Source organism: Mobula hypostoma, chromosome 30, assembly GCF_963921235.1.
Source record: "Mobula hypostoma chromosome 30, sMobHyp1.1, whole genome shotgun sequence".
NCBI classification, from domain to species: domain Eukaryota; kingdom Metazoa; phylum Chordata; class Chondrichthyes; order Myliobatiformes; family Myliobatidae; genus Mobula; species Mobula hypostoma.
In genome coordinates, this window is record NC_086126.1 from 4811086 (window position 1) to 4829717 (window position 18632).

Sequence of the window (18632 nt, forward strand, 5' to 3'; positions counted from 1 at the left end):
TTTATAATACACATCAGTAGATAAGCTGTCTCCAGAGATAGAGACAGAGAGATTGAGAAAGGGGAGGGCGGTGTCCAAAATGGACCAGGTAAATTTGAGGACAGGGTGGAAGTTGGAGACAATGTTGATGAAGTCAACGAGCTCAGCATGGGTGCAGGAAGCAGTACCACGTAGCATAGGAAAAGTGGGGGAGTGACACCATTGTAGGCTTGGAACACAGACTGTTTCACGAAACCAACAAACAGGCAGGCATAGCTGGGAGTGCTCATGGCTACACCTTTTGTTTGAAGGAAGTGGGAGGAGCCAAAGGATAAATTATTATGAGTGAGGACAAGTTCTGCCAGATGGAGGAGAGTGGTGGTGGAGGGGAACTGGTTAGGTCTGGTGTCCAGAAAGAAATGTAGAGCTTTGAGGCCTTCTTGGTGGGGGATGGAGGTGGACAGGGATGGACATCTGTCATGAAATTAAGATGCCCAGGGCCAGGGAACTTGAAATCTCTCTCTCTCTCGCTCTCTCTCAAGATTGTGTGCAAATCATGTGATTAATCTTGTTAATATTGCATACAAGATGCTATTTGCATTTAGTACTACTGGTTTCGTTGCACCAGGAAAACATGAATTTGTGCACGTCAATAAACTCAACTTTGACCTGTTAAATTGTGATGAATTGGAGTTGGAGTGGTCAGACAACATTAGAAAAGTGTTGGACAGGAACTTTCCTGAGTCAAAGCGAAAGGAAGTTGCAAACCTGAGCTGAGTGCACAAAGGATAGAAGCCAGTTACTTTCAGAACAAAGGTACATTCTGATCTGAAGTGTTGTGAAAATCGGAGGACGTTCACAGTGAAAATGCCAAATCAAAATGTAAGTACCTTTGAAGTATTTTTAACCTCAACTTTGGTCACCAGTCAGGTTTCCAGTTATCGATGTCAGACACATCCATCTCCCTCAGTCAGTTACGTGTAGAGCACTGGGAAACTTGGAAGAGAACAGACCTGCAAAGGGTAAACAGCAGCAACTGGTGGCGGCCTCAGAGAGTGAACAGGGCTAAGTTGGTGGGAATGTGGATTTGGGGATGCTGGAGAGGACACTGCAGGGTAGAGGGGGAAGAGGTTCATAGAGAAGGGGAGTGAAAGGGACAATTCTGGAAGGGAGGGGACTGAGGGAATCAGCTGGGGCAAGGATTAATTGAAGGAAGCACACAGAAGGGAGAAGGGAGCCCTCGAAAAAGATGTTGGCAGGATTGTGAATCTCTGCGTGTGTGTGTGGGCTGAGACATCTGTCTCTGTGAGACTTTGTACTTGTGTACCAAGTTTATACTTAAGAGTCTACGCACCCCCCCCCCCCACACACACACACACACACACACACACACCTCCTTCCTTGGCCCTCCCTCATTCTGGATTGTCCCCTCTCTGTCACCACCCCCGCCCCCCCGGTCACCTGTGGCTGTGGTGTAATTGGTACCTTCAGAGTGAAGGCAAGTTTCCCTCAGACTGACAAAGACAACACGAAGTGTAGATGTGTAAAGAGAATTTAGACAACATAACAGGTTATTTGTCCCAATCGCAGGTGTTTCTGTTCCTCCCCTCAACCCTCTTCACCTCACCCTCAGTTACCAGGGAACCAAGGGTTGTCCTGGGTGTTACCTCAATGCTACTCAACCATCAGGCCAGACACTCCCTCTGAAATACCGGTGTGTAAATTGTTCAAACTTACCCAAGTTCATTTCTCTCTCACATTTATTCAGCCTCCTCAGAAAATACCTCCTTTGCTCACCTCAGCCACACCCTGTCAATGCAAGCTCCTCATTCTCTCCACTCTCTGACTGAAGTGACTCTGGTACCTTTATTAATGCCTACCTGAATATTATTTTAGTCTGATCTTAAATCAGTGGCAACTCTCGGTCCAGGCAAACAGCCCACATATCGAGTGGAGAAATGTTCCTTTGGTCATTGCATTAGTTTATGTGGGAGAGGGAAGATTCTTTACCCCAAACTAAGCTCGTGTCAGATTATGGAAATAGTCATTTCTAAAGAGATTGTGCTGATTCAATCCCCAAGGGCACATGCTAATATCCAACTTAAATCAAGCACATTTGGATTTTAATTCCCATTTTACTTTTGTTCCAAGGTATTAGTGGCTCTTTGATTCTTTTTGCCTCACCATTTCCCCTCTGCACGGTCAGATCCCTCATCTACACGGTTCAAGGCGTTCTGAAGTGTTCCTTCCCCAGACCCATGTCACTTCAGTTCAAGATCAAGTGTGTTATCATCTGACTGTACATTCATACAACCAATTGAAAGTGTTCCTCTGGACCACAGTGCACCCACAAAATTTATCACACACAGAATATAAAACAAAATATTACCTCAAATAAATTAATAAATATTATTGAAAATGCATGCAGTTTGTTGCACAGGCAAACAGTAAACAACTCACTGTCCTTGTGATGAGTCCACAATAGTGGCAAGGTATTCATTAGTCACAGCCTGGGGGAAGAAGCAGTTACCCAGTCTGTTAACAGGGAATTCAAGATCAATAATGTACCCTGTTGAGATGCTGAGATCTGCAGACAGTTACAGCGATATTGCCATCCTGACAAAGGTCAGTGGGTGCAAAATCAAGGAAACAAATAAAATAATGAATTCTATGTCAACAGGGCTCTGACATAAGGAGATGTAATCATCTCTAATAATTAGCAGATGCATTGTAATTATTTCCATCCGGTCTGGACCACACACCCCGGGAAGGGTCAAGCAGCTTCGGGGACATTGCAGCAGGAATTCACTGGCCAAATACGGAGGCAAAGAGATTCACCAGAATAATCTGCACAGGTTCAATTTGAACCCATGCAGATCCAAATGATTAATGAGTGATTAAGTTGTTGGAGTCACTGCTTTGTGCCCTTATCACTCGAATCCATAGAATCATCAACAAATACATTTTCAAATGTCTACTGCTGCTTTCTATTGTGATTCCTGTCTCGTTCCAGCCTTCCCGCAAACCACAACGTGGAGATAGGATTCAAATATTCTGTTTTGGGTATGAACATTGGGCCCTCTACATTGGACATGACGAAGTCATACATTTAACTTTAGGTAAAAGCTACTGTCAGTCAGTTGGTGGCGTAGTGGCATCAGCGTTGGACTACGGGGGGTGGGGGAGGTTCCGAAGTTCAAACCCAGCCGGCTCCCCCCCCCCCCCACGGCATGCTTTCCATCCGTGTGGGGTTAAGAGCTGGTGATCTCTTTGAAAAAAACTCACCCGGCAGAAGGCAATGGCAAACCACTGCTGTAAGCCTGGACTGGAAGATTTAAACTTCTTCAGGGTAGGCATACCTCGAAGAGACTTCGCAGCAGAGTAGTGAATCGTAAACACAAAATACTCTGCAGACGCTGGGGTCAAAGCAACACGCACAAAACGCTGGAGGAACTCAGCAGATCGGGCAGCATCCGTGGAAACGATCAGTCAACGTTTCAGGCCGAGACCTGACGAAGGGTCAGGCTCAGTTCCTCCAGCGGTTTGTGCGTGTTGCTTTGACCCCAGCATCTTCAGAGTATTTTGTGTTTACCACTGCTGTAACTTGCCTCGTACATGATTTCCAATTATGTCAGTAAAGCAGTATGGGAGGAAGTCGTCCGCTAACTGGAATAATTCCGGATGCAACCTAAATTGAACTGAAAAGCTACTCAAGTTTTTTTTTACCCAATTTAATGTGGCTTTCTTTGAAGACATCTCATTAAGACCATAGATATAGGGGCAGAATAATGCCATTTGGTTCATTGACACTGCTCCACAATTCCATCATGGCTGATTTATTGTCCATCGGACCCCTATTCTACCTTCTCCCTGTACCCTTCGATGTCCTGACTAATCAAGAACCCATCATCCTCCACTTCAAATATACCCGGTGACTTGGCATCCATTCGTCTGTGGCAAAGAATTCCACAGATTCACCACCCTCTGGTTGAAGAAATTCCTCCTCATCTCTGTCCTAAATGGACGTCCCTCTATCCTGAGGCTGTGCCCTCTGGTCTTAGACTCCCTCACTCTAGTAAACATCCTCTCCACATCCACTATCTAGGCCTTCCAATATTTGATAGGTTTTAATATGACTTTCCCCCCATTGTTCTAAACTCCAGGAAGTACAGGTCCAGAGCCATCAAATGCTCCTCAAACATTAACCCTTTGATTCCCAGAATCACTCTTGTGAACCTCCTCAGGCCAGCACAACCTTTCTCAGATAAGGGGCCCAAAACTGCTCACGATACTCCAGTGTGGTCTGACCAATGCCTTGTAAAGCCTCAACATTACATCCTTGTTTTTGTGTTATACTCTTCTCAAAATGAATGCTAACATTACTAAAAGAGCCTTCAATGTGTTTTCTTGGTGGATCTGTTTCAGGTAAGTCTAAAGGCACTGCCGTGATTCCGAAGGAGCCACTAGAAACAGTGGCTGGAGGTGATGACTGGCAGGTCAGCAACAATTCAATTAAGAAATTGAGTTCTGACAAAATTGATGAGATAATAAAAGCAGCAGAAAAGAGAGTTGGAAAAACATGGGATTACCATCCACTGACAAACAACTGTGAACACTTTGTTAATGAACTTCTGCATGGAGCAAGCATATCAAAGCAGGTGAGTACAAAGCAAGGTGATAAAGCAACTGTTTCTGAGGGGGTTTGAGTGACTTTGCTCTTCCAGCGGCTGCCATCCACATGGTTGGGACGTATTACGAGGGGGTTCCAAGTTGGATGGCTTTGTGATATTTAAATAGCAGTGGGATTCCACTCCACTTGAGTGCAGTTTGGGAAAGACTTGGTTTGAATCAGAATTATTACCACCGATTTAGATGTGAAATTGGTTTGATACGGCAGCTGTACAGTGCAAAGAGATAAGCATTAAAATAGAACAGTACAGCACAGGATAGGCCCTTCAGCCAACAATGGCCAACTAAGCTAATCTCTTCTGCCTGCACAGTGTCCCTGTCCTTTCATTCATGTGTCTACACAAGAGACTTGAATTATACTACAGTATTTGCCTCCACCACTGGCAGCACTTTTCAGACACCTGCCACTCTGAGGAAAAAGCGTCCCATATCTCTTCTTCGATCCTGGAGCCATTCCACTGGACTAACTCTCAACGAATGAAAAATAGTAAGAAGAAACTCACCAGATACTTACCCTGCCTAAGTCTGTTCCCGCCGAAGCCCGATGAGTCAAAGCTTCCCCACTCAAACACTCGTCTACTCCTATGCAGTGCAGACTCTATATCACACTGTGATGCAACCAGTCAGAATGCTCTCTACCATACAAAATTTGTTGACATACCACATCTCAAAGTGCTAACGAAACAGAGCCTAGTGTGCATTCATCGGCATAAAGGAGCCAAGGCAGATTCTCTGAGATAATGATATCCCAGAACATGAAGCTGCTCACCTCTTCCACCACTGATTCCTCAATGAGGACTGGTGTGACTTCTCCTGATTTCCCCTTCCTGAGGTCCACAATCAATTCATTGGTCTTTCTTAAGTTAAATGCATTCAACCAGCTGATCTATCTCACTCCTATATGCATCCTCATCATCATCCAAGATATTAACAACAACACGGGTATTATTGGTGAATTTCTAGATGACATTTGAGCTGCCAAGCCACACAGTCATGAATACAGAGAGAGAAGAAAATCAGCTAAACACGCATCTTCTAAGTGTGCTTGTGTTGATTGCTATTGAGGAGGGGATGTTATTACCAAACCACATTGTCCAATTTAGTCCATGCAGACCTGATCTCCTGCCCAGTCCCATCTACCTGTACCTGGACAATGTCCCATCCAAACTTCTCTTAAGAGTTATCATTGAGCCTGGCACTATCACTTCCACTGGCAGCTCATTCTACCATCCACTAAGTGAAGAAGATCCCCCTAAGGTTCCCCTTAAATATTTCAACTTTCACCCCAAACCGATCATCAATGGTTCTAGTCTAACCCAACCTGAGGGGAAAGAGGTTGCTTGCATTTATCCTAACTATACCCCCCTTACCTCTGGAAGATATCCTCTCATTATGCTGCCCTCTAGGGTATAAAGTCCTAACCTATTCAAACTTCCCAAAAGTCCAGAAGCGCAAATCACATTGTGTTTATCCAAATAACGATACAAACCGTCCCTCAGAATACCTTCCAATAATTTACTCACAACCAACACCAGACTCGCTGCATGCTTCGTTGTTTTCTAGAATGGTAGTGAAGACCAAGTCAAACATTGAAGGGAGGGGGAGACAGAGGCAACAGAGGGAGGTGTCCCGAGGTCATGTCATCAATGACGCAAGTTGGGATCAGAGTCACTTGAAACATTTTTACTATGCAATCCATTCCTATCATTTGTTAAATCTTCTATTGTAGATTCTTTGGGCTGTTGCCCTTACTTGCGTCAGTGCTGGTGCTGCTGGTCTTGCTGCTTTTGTAGGTAGCCCTGGTATCGCTGGTGTTGTAGCTGCCACCGGTGCTGTTGGTATTCTTGTTGGTATCAAAGCTGGACAAAATAAAAGAAGAAAATGGCACTGAATGCAATTACCGATGAGTAAAAGGGGGTGCTGGGCTGGTGCAAATTGGAACCAACAGTCCATAAATAAAGAATTTAATTAATTACATTGAGTTGTCATCATTATTGTAATATCGGAAATCTGGTACCTTCCTTCAGACCCTCACTGGGCTGATTGGCTCCAATTATAGCACTGTTGTGTTCCATGTGATAGATTTCAAAACCCAGTCCACGGCACAACAAGGCTACATTGTTGTCCTCAGTGCCACACAAGCAGGGTGGGGAATGGGAGGGAATGGGAAGTCACGTTCTGGGAACTACGAACATTCAACTATGTGGCGCATGGCAAAAGCAGGAAACAGACTAGATGTGGGAAGACAGGGGAGTTTCAATGTCACCTATTGGTAGAGATAGAATGCCTCTGTCGTTGTGTGTTACATCTTCCCTTGGTTTGCATCTTATCCTTGGATATGACAGAAGCCGTTCCCACAATACCCTTCTGCTCTCAGCAAAGCTCTTGTAACACTGAGGGCTTAGAGAGGGCCATGAGCACTCCAAGGAATCAACCACAACTGATTAGATTCCAACAACAGGAATTGTAAACTGTTGACTATTTTGTTGGTCTCAATAAAATCTGTATATTCATTATCAACCAGTGTGTACCATTCAGCCCATAGTGCATGTGCTGGCTCTTTGAAGGACAGTCAGATCCACGTCCTTCCCTTTCCATACAGCTGTGGAAAATATTCCCCTTCAGATATTTCTTCAACCACCTTCTGAAACATTCATGTTGATTCTGTATATCATCATACACAACCCCGAGGATCATTTTCTTGCAGGTGTTCACAGTAAGTACAAAGAAACACCAGAGAATCAGTGAAAAACCCACACACAACTAGATGGACAAACTACCGCTGTGAAAAAGGCAACAAATTGTGCAAGTACAAAAAGAGAGAAAGTAATAATAAAAATGCAGTAAATAATAAATTGTTAAAAGAACATGAGATGAAGAATCCTTGAAAGTGAGTTCACAGGTGGTGGAAAAAGTTCTGGCCTTTCTGCACACTGATGTTGTAATGTGTGAATCCTGTCAGCTTGAACCAGTCTGGTCATTGTCCTCTGACCCCTCTCATTAACAAGGCGTTTTCACCCACAGAACTGATATCACTAAATGTTTTTTTTTTGATTTTCGCACCATTCTCTGTAAACTCTGGAGACTGTTATACATGAAAATCTCAGGAGATCAGCATTTTCTGTATCACTTACATCACATTTAGTCTCCCATTCTAATGTTTGGTCTGATCAACAACTGAACCTCTTGACCATGTCGGCATGCTTTTATGCATGGAGTTGGCTGATTAGATCTTTGCATTAATGAGATGTACAGTTGTACTGTAATAAAGTGGCCACTGAGTGTATTTGGAGTAAGATATTTGACTCACTTGATTGAGGTGGGGAGTGGGGTTTAGGTTAGACTGAACTAATCATGGAATATAAATGGATAACCAAGTCCATAAGATATAGGAGCAGAATTAAGCCACTTGGCCTTTTGAGTCTGCTCCTCCATTTCATGATTGCTGATCCATTTTTCCTCTCAGCCCCAATCTCCTGCCTTCTCCCTGTATCCATTTATGCCCTGATCAATCAAGAATCCATGAACCTCTGCCTTAAATATATGTAAAGACTTGGCCTGTGGCAATGAATACGGATTCACCACTCTCTGGCTAAACAAATGCCTCATCTCTGTTGGCTTGGGAGTAGGCACAAATGGGAGGTCTCCAGAGGATATATCTTTCACGACATGCACCTAGCGGGATCTTCACACACAACTAGTTGAAGTTGCAGAGGTCCAGTCAGCGTCGGGAGCAGAGCACTTCGAAGGGTTTACTTGCAGGTCGGCGAAGCTAGTATAAAAGGAGAGCTTTGCAGGTGTTCAGACACTCCAGAGGTCTAGTCAGCATGGGAAGCAGAGCACTGCAAATTAAAGTACAGAAGGGGCAGCCAATGTCGGGGGGCCATTGTTGGGAGTGGGCCAGCAGTGAGAGTAGGAACATCAGGCTTTGACAAGAACGGGCTGAGGCCAAAGAAACAGGTTAGAGGATTTGGTCTTGGATGCCCATTGTACAAAGCAGGCAGGATGGCAGATATGGCAGTGGAATTCACCTCCTGTAGGATGTGGGAATGCATAGAACCTGATAGTCTCCCTGATGACCACACCTGCGGGAAGTGCAGCAAACTCCAGCTCATCAAAGACCTCATTAAGGAGCTGGAGCTCAAGTTGGATGAACTTAGGATCATCCGGGAGGCAGAACAATTGATAGATACAACTCTTGAGCAGGTGGTTACACCCAGAGTGCAGAATTCAGGGAGTAGATGGGTGAACACCGAGAGAGGTAAAGTGAGAAGGAAGTCAGTGCAGGACACCCCTGTGGCCATTCCCCTCAGCAACAGGTGAGGTTGCTTAAGATCTTTTTAGGCATTCATAAATTCAGTTTGTAAGACCATAAGACATAGGAGCAAAATTAGGCCATTCAGCCCATCAAGTCTGCTCTGCCATTCCATCAAAGGGCATCAGTACCCTTTGGATACTGCTGGGGGTGGGGGGGGGGGAATGACCTATCTGGGCAAGGCAGCAGCAGCCAGACCAATAGCACTGTGGTCAGCTCTGAGCCTCAGAGGGGCAGGGTGAAGTCAGGCGGAGCAATAATCACAGGGGACTCAATGGTTAGGGGGACAGATAGGAAAATCTGCAACAACAAAAAACACACCAGGGTAGTACTTGTATGTTGCCTCCCGGGTGCTAGCGTCCAGGATGTCTCTGAGTGGTTGCAGAATATTCATGAAGGGGAGGGTGAGCAGCCGGAGGTGGTGGTACATGTCGGTACCAATGACATAGGCAGGAGAGGGGTAGAGGTCCTGCGCAGTAAGTTTAGGGAGTTAGGAAGGAGGCTGAAGAGCGGGACCTCCAAGGTGGTCATCTCCAGATTACTCCCAGTGTCACGAGCTAGTTAAGATCAGAACAGGAAGATAGCACAGATGAATGAGTGGCTGAGGAGATGGTGCAGGGGGCAGGGTTTCCAGTTCTTGTGTAACACGCTGTAACGGCTTCTCTGTAATGTTTCACTGCTAAGGCTAATGAACTGGCTTCTCTGTAATATTCACTGTTGAGGTAACGGATTCCCTGTAGCTGGAATGTTTGGGTTATGGCTGGAGATAACAGGACTGTGGTTATGCATGTTAGCCAATCAGGATTTTGTTGCTCTATCTTGTGAATCTGGAAGGAGAGTTTCACTGGCTTTTTCCGGGGAGAGATGACGCGAATGGAGAGATTTGGTAGATGGAGCGGACTCGGAGCGAGTGTCCGAAGGGCAGCGACAATCGGAGGAGGTCGATAGTGAACAATCGACTCATCAGTGAGCTCCAACTTTGCGCAACAGACTGTTAATAAGATTGGGCCCTTTTTTTCATTTCTTTACTAACCGCATAGTCAAAGTAAGAATTATAAAGCTTCATCATTTAATCGCATATTGTGTACTTTTTGTTATTTCGGGGTACTGATTTGTAACATCGCGCAGCATCCACCCAAATGAGATTTCTTAAGTTTGGCCAGGCTGGGGTTATCACCCACTATATTAAGTCGCTAGAGTTACAATTGTGGGGGCTACGTTTGGCATTGATTCCGTTGGATGCTGTGTGATTACCCTGAGCAATGAACCAGTGGGATAGATATTTGTACTCCAGATGAATTGTTAATTCACCTGTTAAGTACTGTTAAAGTTGCGACTGTGGGCGGAGGTTTGATAAAATGGCTGGTGCAGCGCTCGTTTTAATGCTGTCAGCGCTGAGGTAGCGGTAGCTGGGGGTGGAGATTCCACAGATAGTGTTCTCTCATTTCTGAGGAGTGAGGGAAGGAGTGGTCGGATTTCGAATGTCTAATTAGTCCACGTACCCCGGTGAAGAGTGAGAGTTCTGAGTTAGTATTTGCCCTTACTTCTCTGGAGAATAAATGGAACAATCAGATTCAAAGTCTAGGACTATGGCATGCTCCGCCTACTCTCTGGAATAACGTCCACCCCTAAAGGGGAGGAGTATGAGATTTGGGTGGAGTGGACCTCTCAGTTGTTAGATGAGTGGCAGAGCTCTGATGACGTAAAGCGACAGATTGGTTGAAAGTTTGAATGGGTGGGCCGCTGACGTTGTGAGAACCGTCAGGTTGCAGTCTCCCGTAGCGACAGCTGTCAATTACATGCAAGCACTGGACAATGCTTTTGGCCTGACAGGGAGCCCAATGGAGCCCATGGTCGGGTTTCAGAACATGCATCAGGAGAAGGGGGAGAAGCTTTCTGCTTTTATTTTTCGGCTGGAGAGGCAGCTAAATTGCTTGAAGTGCAGAGGGGTCATTCAGGCGGCTGAGGGGTATCAGTTAAGAATGGACCAGATAACCGGGGCGCCCAGTCCCATGACCTGATTGCTTTGGGTCTCCAACAGTCTTGTAAGACGCGCCCCCCTCCATCTTTTGTTGAGCTGATCGGAGAGGTACGGGAAGAGGAGAACGTGACGGAGGCGTGGGAAGGCTCCGTCAACGGTGTACAGTCCTCGGTAGTGTCCCCTGCGGTGAAGTGACCTCAGATGGCCTGCCACGGGGAACGGTAGAGGAGATTGTGGCAGAGTTGAGAACGGAGATATGCCGGTTGTTACCAGCGGGTGTGACCCCCCTCATATAATGGAGCTGATGGGGGGGGCAGATCCCCCAAAGGGAGAAACAATGAAGAGGGTTGCTGGCAGCAGGTGTCACGCCAGAAGGAGAGTGAGCCCCCGGGTACTTCAGCAGGGAGAGTCGTTGGGAAAACCTAGAGGAGACCCTGAGAGGGAATGGCCTGGTGTCTCTGGGGAACCACGTTCCCAACAATGTACCAAGGAACCCCTGAAAGTAGAAGACCCAGTTCCTGAAGGCTCAGTGGGTCCATGCTCCAGTATGTCGTTACGATTTGAGGGTATTTATGCTAAAGCAATACTCGACACCAGGTTGCAGGTCGCGTTGTTGTCCCATTCACTTTACAACCGGTATCTGAAGCATTTATCATTGACCCCATCCAGGGCACTGGAGATCTGGGGGCTTAGTGCTAGTGATTATCCATGCAACGGTTATTTGTCAGTGAAGCTGGAGTTCTCAGAGGCCGACGTGGGAGTGTCTGAGGTCCTGGATATATCAGCGCTGGTTTGTCCGGACCCTGTTGAGAAGGGCAGCGTTTTAATTCTGGTGGGACCAACACCCCTCTTGTGAAGAGGCTCATGGGGGCCTGCAAGGAGAAGGCTGGCGAGAGCTTTCTGGGAACATTGTCCGTGCACCCGGTGTTTCGAGCTGCTTTTGAGGAAGTGCGTGGCTGCATTGGGCCGGGTACCGAATTTAAACGAGGGTCTGTGTGCTTCACCCGGTCGAAGCCAATGGTGGTACGGCCTGGGGAAGGAGCGAGAGTGATGGGGACCCCCAAATTTCCCGGAGTGCCTGAGGGCGAGGCCCTCTTAGTGGACGCTCCAGAAGACCACGAGGGGGAGTTGGGATTTCCTGCTGGGGTACTGGTGAGGCCTGAATTGCAGAGGCCCTCGGTTTTACAGGAACGCAGGATGGCAGTGATTGCCAGGAACACTACGAAGAGGGGGGGTCACCTTCAAGAAAGGGATGCCCCTGGCGCATTTGTTCCCGGTGACAGTAATGTCTAGCGCCCCCGTGAGGCATGCCAGGGAGAAACTATTGGAAAAGGGGGGCAAGTTGACCACTGAGTCATTCAACGTCGGGGACTCCCTGGTTCCTGCGGGTTGGAAGAGGAGGTTGGTAGAGAAGATGTTGAAGCTGGAAGGTGTCCTTTCTACGGATGAGTTTGATGTAGGTCGTTCCAAGAGCACACGTCACACTATCCGGGTGACTGAGGATACCCCGTTCAGAGAAAGGCCGCAGCAACTGGCCCCTGAAGAAGCGGAGGATGTTCGGCAGCATTTGTGTAAGTTGAAGGAAGCTGGGATCATCACCGAGTCCCAAAGCCCCTGTGCATCCCCAATAGTTGTGGCCCGAAAGAAGAATGGGAAGGTACAGATGTGTATGGACTATAGGACTCTGAACAGGTGCACATCCCTGACCAGTGTACTGTCCCGAGGAATGAAGACGCGCTGGCCTGCCTGAGTGGTGTGAAGTGGTTCACTGTGCTGGACTTGAGGAGTGGATATTACCAGATCTCCATGAGTGAGGCCGATAAAAAGGAAGTGGCATTTATAGGTCCCCTGGGACTTTTCCAGTTCGTAAGGATGCCACACGGCATCTTGAGAGCTCCTGCAACCTTCCAGTGGGTCATGGAGAAGACGCTGGGGGATATGAACTTGCTTGAGGTATTGGTATATCTGGATGACCTCATGGTATTTGGATCCACCTTGGAAGAACCTGAAGCAAGGCTGCTCAAGGTGCTGGATGCCTGAAAGCTGAAGGGTTAAAACTTTCCCTGGACAAGTCCCAGTTTTGCCAAACGTCTGTTAGCTATGTTGGGCACATAGCCTCATGGGATGGGGTAGTTACAGAAGCAGCTAAGATCGAGGCGGTTATCACTTGGCCAATACCCCAGACTGTGAGCACTCTGCGCTTGTTCCTCAGGTTCTGTGGTTACTATCGGAGGTTTGTGAAGGGCTACGCGAAAGTGAGTCACCCATTGAATCAGCTTCTGTGCGGTTACCCTCCCTTGGGGAAGAAAGGGAGGAGGAAAAAAGGACACAAGAGTGGAGAGTATCTTAGCCCATTGGAGCCCTTTGGACCGAGGTGGAATGCAAAATGTGAGGAGGCCTTTCAGGGGCTGAAGGAGCTGCTGACCCAGGCACCATTGCTCGCTTTTGTGGACCCCTTATTACTGCAGACGGATGCCAGCTGAGAGGGTTTAGGGGGCATCCTGTATCAGGATCAGGGCTCCAGGTTAAGGCCCGTTGCATTTGTCAGCCGGAGTCTGTCGCCCTCCAAGAAAAACTATCCCATGCACAAGTTGGAATTTCTAGCATTCAAATAGACAGTGGTGGAGTAGCTGAGTGACTACCTCTATGGAGCCAAGTTTGAGGTGAGGAAGTACAACAACCCCCTAACTTATATCCTGACCTCGGCAAAACTGGATGCCACAGGCCATCAGTGGTAGGTGGTGTTGTCTGCCTATGATTTCAGCCTGAAGTACCGGCCGGGGAGCCGGAACATCGATGTGGATGCTTTGGCTTGACAGGTGCATGAGGGACTGGTCACGGACGAGGAGTGGAAGAGCATTCCTGCCCCAGGGGTGAAGGCCCTGTGTCAGTTTGCCATCACCGTGAAGGCAGAGGGAAAGGAGGGGCAGGATCGAGCGGTGGATCACTTGGGAGCTTCTGATGACGCCATCCCCCAAGTTGAGTCCTGGGGAAGTGGCTGCTGCTCAGCGAGATGACCCAGGCATTGGTTCCATTTGGGCAGCGGTCGAAAAGGGAGACGCTGCTCAGCCAGAGAGGGATTGAATTCAAGAGCAGGGAAGTCACGCTGCAACTATACAGGGTACTGGTGAGGCCGCACCTGGAGTACTGTGTGCAGTTCTGGTCTCCTTACTTGAGGAAGGGTATACTGGCTTTGGAGACAGTGCAGAGGAGGTTCACCAGGTTGATTCCAGAGATGAAGGGGTTAACCTATGAGGAGAGATTGAGTCGCCTGGGACTATACTCTCTGGAGTTCAGAAGAATGAGAGGGGATCTTATAGAAACATACAAAATTTTGAAAGGGATAGATAAGATAGAAGTAGGAAAGTTGTTTCCACTGGTAGGTGAGACTAGAACTAGGGGACATTGCCTCAAGATTCCGGGGAGAAGATTTAGGACAGAGATGAGGAGAAACGTTTTCCCAGAGAGTGGTGAATCTGTGGAATTCTCTGCCCAGGGAAGCAGTTGAGGCTTCTTCACTAAATATACTTAAGAAACAGTTAGATAGGTTTTTACATAGTAAGGGAATTAAGGGTTACGGGGGAAAAGGCAGGTAGATGGAGCTGAGTTTACGGACAGATCAGCCATGATCTTATTGAATGGCGGGGCAGGCTCGATGGGCCAGAGGCCTACTCGTGCTCATATTTCTTATGTTCTTTTTATGTTCTTAAAGACAAAACACACGTCGGTGCCTCCATTACTACGAGAATGGCCTCGGTTGGAGTTGAAGAACCAGATCTTATACTGGGTCACGTCACCCCCAGATCATCCCCGGTGTTGCCAGCTGGTTCTGCCTGAGAAGTATCGGAGGATGGCATTGAAGTCACTTCATGATGATTCTGGACATTTGGGGGTGGAAAAGACCTATGGGTTGCTCAGAGACCGGCTTTACTGGCCCCGAATGAATTCGGAAGTCGAAGAATGCTGCAAGTTGCACATTCGATGAATATGGCGGAAGGCACTGCCCACGTGGGCAGCTCCCTTGTCCCACTTGCAGAGTACAGGGCCTCTGGACCTGGTGTATAAGGATTTCCTGTCAATAGAACCCGATGCCAGCAACACGGCGAATGTTTTAGTCATCACGGACCACTACACCAGAAATGCTCAGGCTTTTCCTACCAAGGACCAGAGGGCATCTACGGTGACAAAGGTGTTATGTGAGAAGTATTTCATTTATTATGGCCTTCCCAGGTGAATACATAGTGATCAGGGACGGGATTTTGAGAGCAGACTCATCCATGAGTTACTGGGCAAGCTTGGAGTCGAGAAGTCGAGGACCATGCCCTATCACCCGTAGGGTGATCCCCAGCCAGAGAGGTTTAACCAGACCTTGCTAGACATGCTCAGGACCCTGGAGATCAGCAAGAAAAGCAGGTGGAGTCAACATATTGGGCATCTGGTTCACAGTTATAGTTGTACACGAAATGAAATTACTGGGTACTCGCCATATTATCTGATGTTTGGGCGTGAGGCAAGGTTGCCCATTGACCTTTGTTTTCGGACTGACGAGGGTGACTTACCACCGAAGACTTATCTGAAATATGTGTCTGACATGAGAACAGAGTTGGAAAGGGCTTAGCCGCAGAATCAAGGGAAGAAGAGAAGGTATGGTCAAAAGGTGAGGTTCTCCCAACTCCTGCTGGGAGACAGAGTCCTCATAAGGAATTTGGGGCTACCTAGAAGGCACAAGTTGGCTGACCGCTGGGCGGCTACGTCCTATGTGGTGGACAGTCAGATGCCAAACCTACCAGTTTTCCGGGTGAAACCAGTGGATGGGAATGGGCCTTTCAAGATTCTCCATCGGAACCACCTGTTGCCCCTAGGTCAAGAGATGCAGGTAGACCCAGAGCCCGACTTGGAGCTTACACCTAGTAAGAGGACTCTTCGGAAATGCGGGGGGACTACCGGGACCCCAACAGGTGAGGTTAGGCTGGGCCCCACCCCTGAGAGGGATTCTGATTCAGAGGATGAGGATGTGTGGTATATGCTGCCTTTCGCTAACTCCCCAGTGACTGAGGAAGACTCCCGATCCTTCTCCCGCTGAGTCAGGTGAAGTGGGGGGTGGGTGCTATCTGTGGGCAGCCTGGGTTACAGCAGGACCCTGAAGGAGAGGAAGCGGGGCCTGGACATGGGACAGGTGGCTCCGAGTTGCAGGGGGGCACGAGCGACAGGTCGGGGGAGGACTCGCCAGGTAGACCAGAAGTACCCCCAGTAGCGTCTGAGCCTGAAGAGTTAGGTAAGGAGGTATGGAAGTCTCAGAGAATTAGGAGACCACCGGATAGGTTGGCCTATGTAGTGCCAGGGGAACAGGGTGTGATCTCTAATGTTCTGGGGAGCTATGTCACTGCCTTTTGCACCTGGTTTGGGCTTTGAGTTTTGCAGGAAGGGTTGGCGAATTATCTCAACTTCATGAGGATATGACTAAATTTGGTGGGGGGGAGAGTGTAACACACGGTAATGGCTTCTCTGTAATGTTTCACTGCTAAGGCTAATGAAATGGCTTCTCTGTAATGTCCACTGCTGAGGTAACGGATTCTCTGTAGCAGCAATGTTTGGGTAATGGCTGGAGATAACATAGTCCTGTTATCTCCCCATAACATGGTTATGCATGTTAGCCAATCAGGATTTTGTTGCCGTCTTGTGAATCTGGAAGGAGAATTTCGCGGGCTTTTGCCGGGGAGAGTTGAGGAGAGAAGACGCAAATGGAGAGATTTGGTAGACCACGGAAAGGAGTGGACTTGGAGTGAGGGTCCGAAGGGCAGCGACGAGTGGAGGAGGTCAATGGTGAACAATCGACTTATCAGTAAGTTCCAACTTTGAGCAACGACTGTTAATAAGATTGGCCCTTTTTCTCGTTTCTTTACTAACCATATAGTGAAAGTAAGAATTATAAAGCTCTTGCAAAATTGCTCTTACTCACTCTTCCTTCAGTTAGTCCTGACGAAGGGTCTCGGCCTGAAACGTCGACTGCACCTCTTCCTAGAGATGCTGCCTGGCCTGCTGCGTTCACCAGCAACTTTGATGTGTGTTGCTTAAATTTACAGCATCTGCAGAATTCCTGTTGTTTACATTTTCAAATTATACAGCTTAATCATTTAATCTCATATTGCGTACTGTTTGTTATTTCAGGGTACTGATTTGTAACAGGGGACGCGTTGCGCAACATCCACCCAAACGAGATTTCTTAAGTTTGGCTGGACCGGGGGTTATCACCCCCTATATTAAGTTGCTAGCCATAGCGAGAGTTACAATTGGATCATTGGAACCTGTTCTGGCGAAGGAGTGACCAGTACAAGTGGGACGGGTTGAACCTGATCTGGAGGAGAACCAATATCCTGGGAGGGACATTTGCTAATGCTATCGGGGAGGGTTTGAACTAGATTTGCAGAGGTGGGAACCAAAGTGAAGAGGCAGAGGATTGGTGGTTGGCACACAGGTAGTGACAGCTTGGGAGTTTATAAGGATGCATAGATGATAGAGGAAAGAAGCACTCAGCCAGATGGTTTGAGATGTTAATGCAAGGAGTATCATGAGCAAGGCAGATGAACTTAAGAGCATGGATCAATATGTAGAACTATGATGTTGTGGCCATTACAAAGATCTGGATGAATCAGGAGCAGGAATGGCTGCTATGTGTGCCAAGCTATAGATATTTCAAAAAGGAAAGGATGGGAGGCAAAAGAGGTGGGGGAGTAGCAATGCTAATCAGGGATAGTATCACAGCTACAGAAAAGGAGAAAGTCACGGAGAGATTGTCTATGGAGTCATTTATGGGTGGACATCAGAAACAGGAAGGGAGCAATAACACTACTGGGTGTTTTTATAGACCCCACCCAATAGTAACAGAGACATCCAGGAGCAGGTAGGGAGGCAGATTCTGGAATGGTGCAATAATAATAGGGCTGTTATGGTGGGAGATTTTCATTTCCCAAATATCGATTGGCATCTCCCTAGAGCGAGGGGTTTAGATGGGGTGGAGTTTATTAGGTGTGTTCATAAGGTTTCTTGACACAATATGTAAATAGGCCAACGAGAGAAGAGGCTGTTCTTGATCTGGTATTGGGAAATGAACCTGGTCAGGTGTCAGATCTCTTGGTGGGACTACATTCTGGAGGTAGTGATCACAACTCTATCTCCTTTACCATAGCACTGGAGAGGGATAGGAGCAGACAATTTAGGATAACGTTTAATTGGGGTAGGAGGAAATACAATGCTCTTAGGTAGGAACTTGCAAGCATAAATTGGGAGCAGATGTACTCAGGGAAACGCAAGACAAATGTGGCAAATGTTCAGGGGACATTTGCATGGTGTTCTGCATAGGTATGTTCCATTGAGGCAGGGAAAGGATGGTAAGGTAAAAGAATCATTGTGTACAAAGTATGTAGAAAATCTAGATAACAAGAAAAGAAAAGCTTACGAAAGGTTCAAGAAACTAGGTACTGCTAGAGCTTGAGAAAATTACAAGGGTGCCAGGAAGGAGCTCAAGAAGGAAATTAGGAGAGCTAAAAGGGGCCATGAGAAGGCCTTGGCAAGCAAGATTAAGGAAAACCCCAAGGCATTCTACAAGTATGTGAAGAGCAAGAGGATGAGCCATATGAGAATAGGACCAATCAGGAGGAAGAGTGGAAA

The 18632-nt window shown here is 47.3% G+C and overlaps 1 protein-coding gene across 4 annotated transcripts in view; it reads right to left on the reverse strand.

The window, feature by feature from the left end:
* Window positions 1-18632, reverse strand: part of pola2 (polymerase (DNA directed), alpha 2) — a 249450-nt gene that overhangs the window by 153089 nt on the left and 77729 nt on the right. For all 4 annotated transcript variants that reach the window (XM_063036321.1, XM_063036322.1, XM_063036319.1 and 1 more), the window contains exon 2: window positions 6421-6527. The gene's annotated coding sequence lies outside the window, so the exon portion shown is untranslated. The remainder of the gene's footprint in view (window positions 1-6420; window positions 6528-18632) is intronic.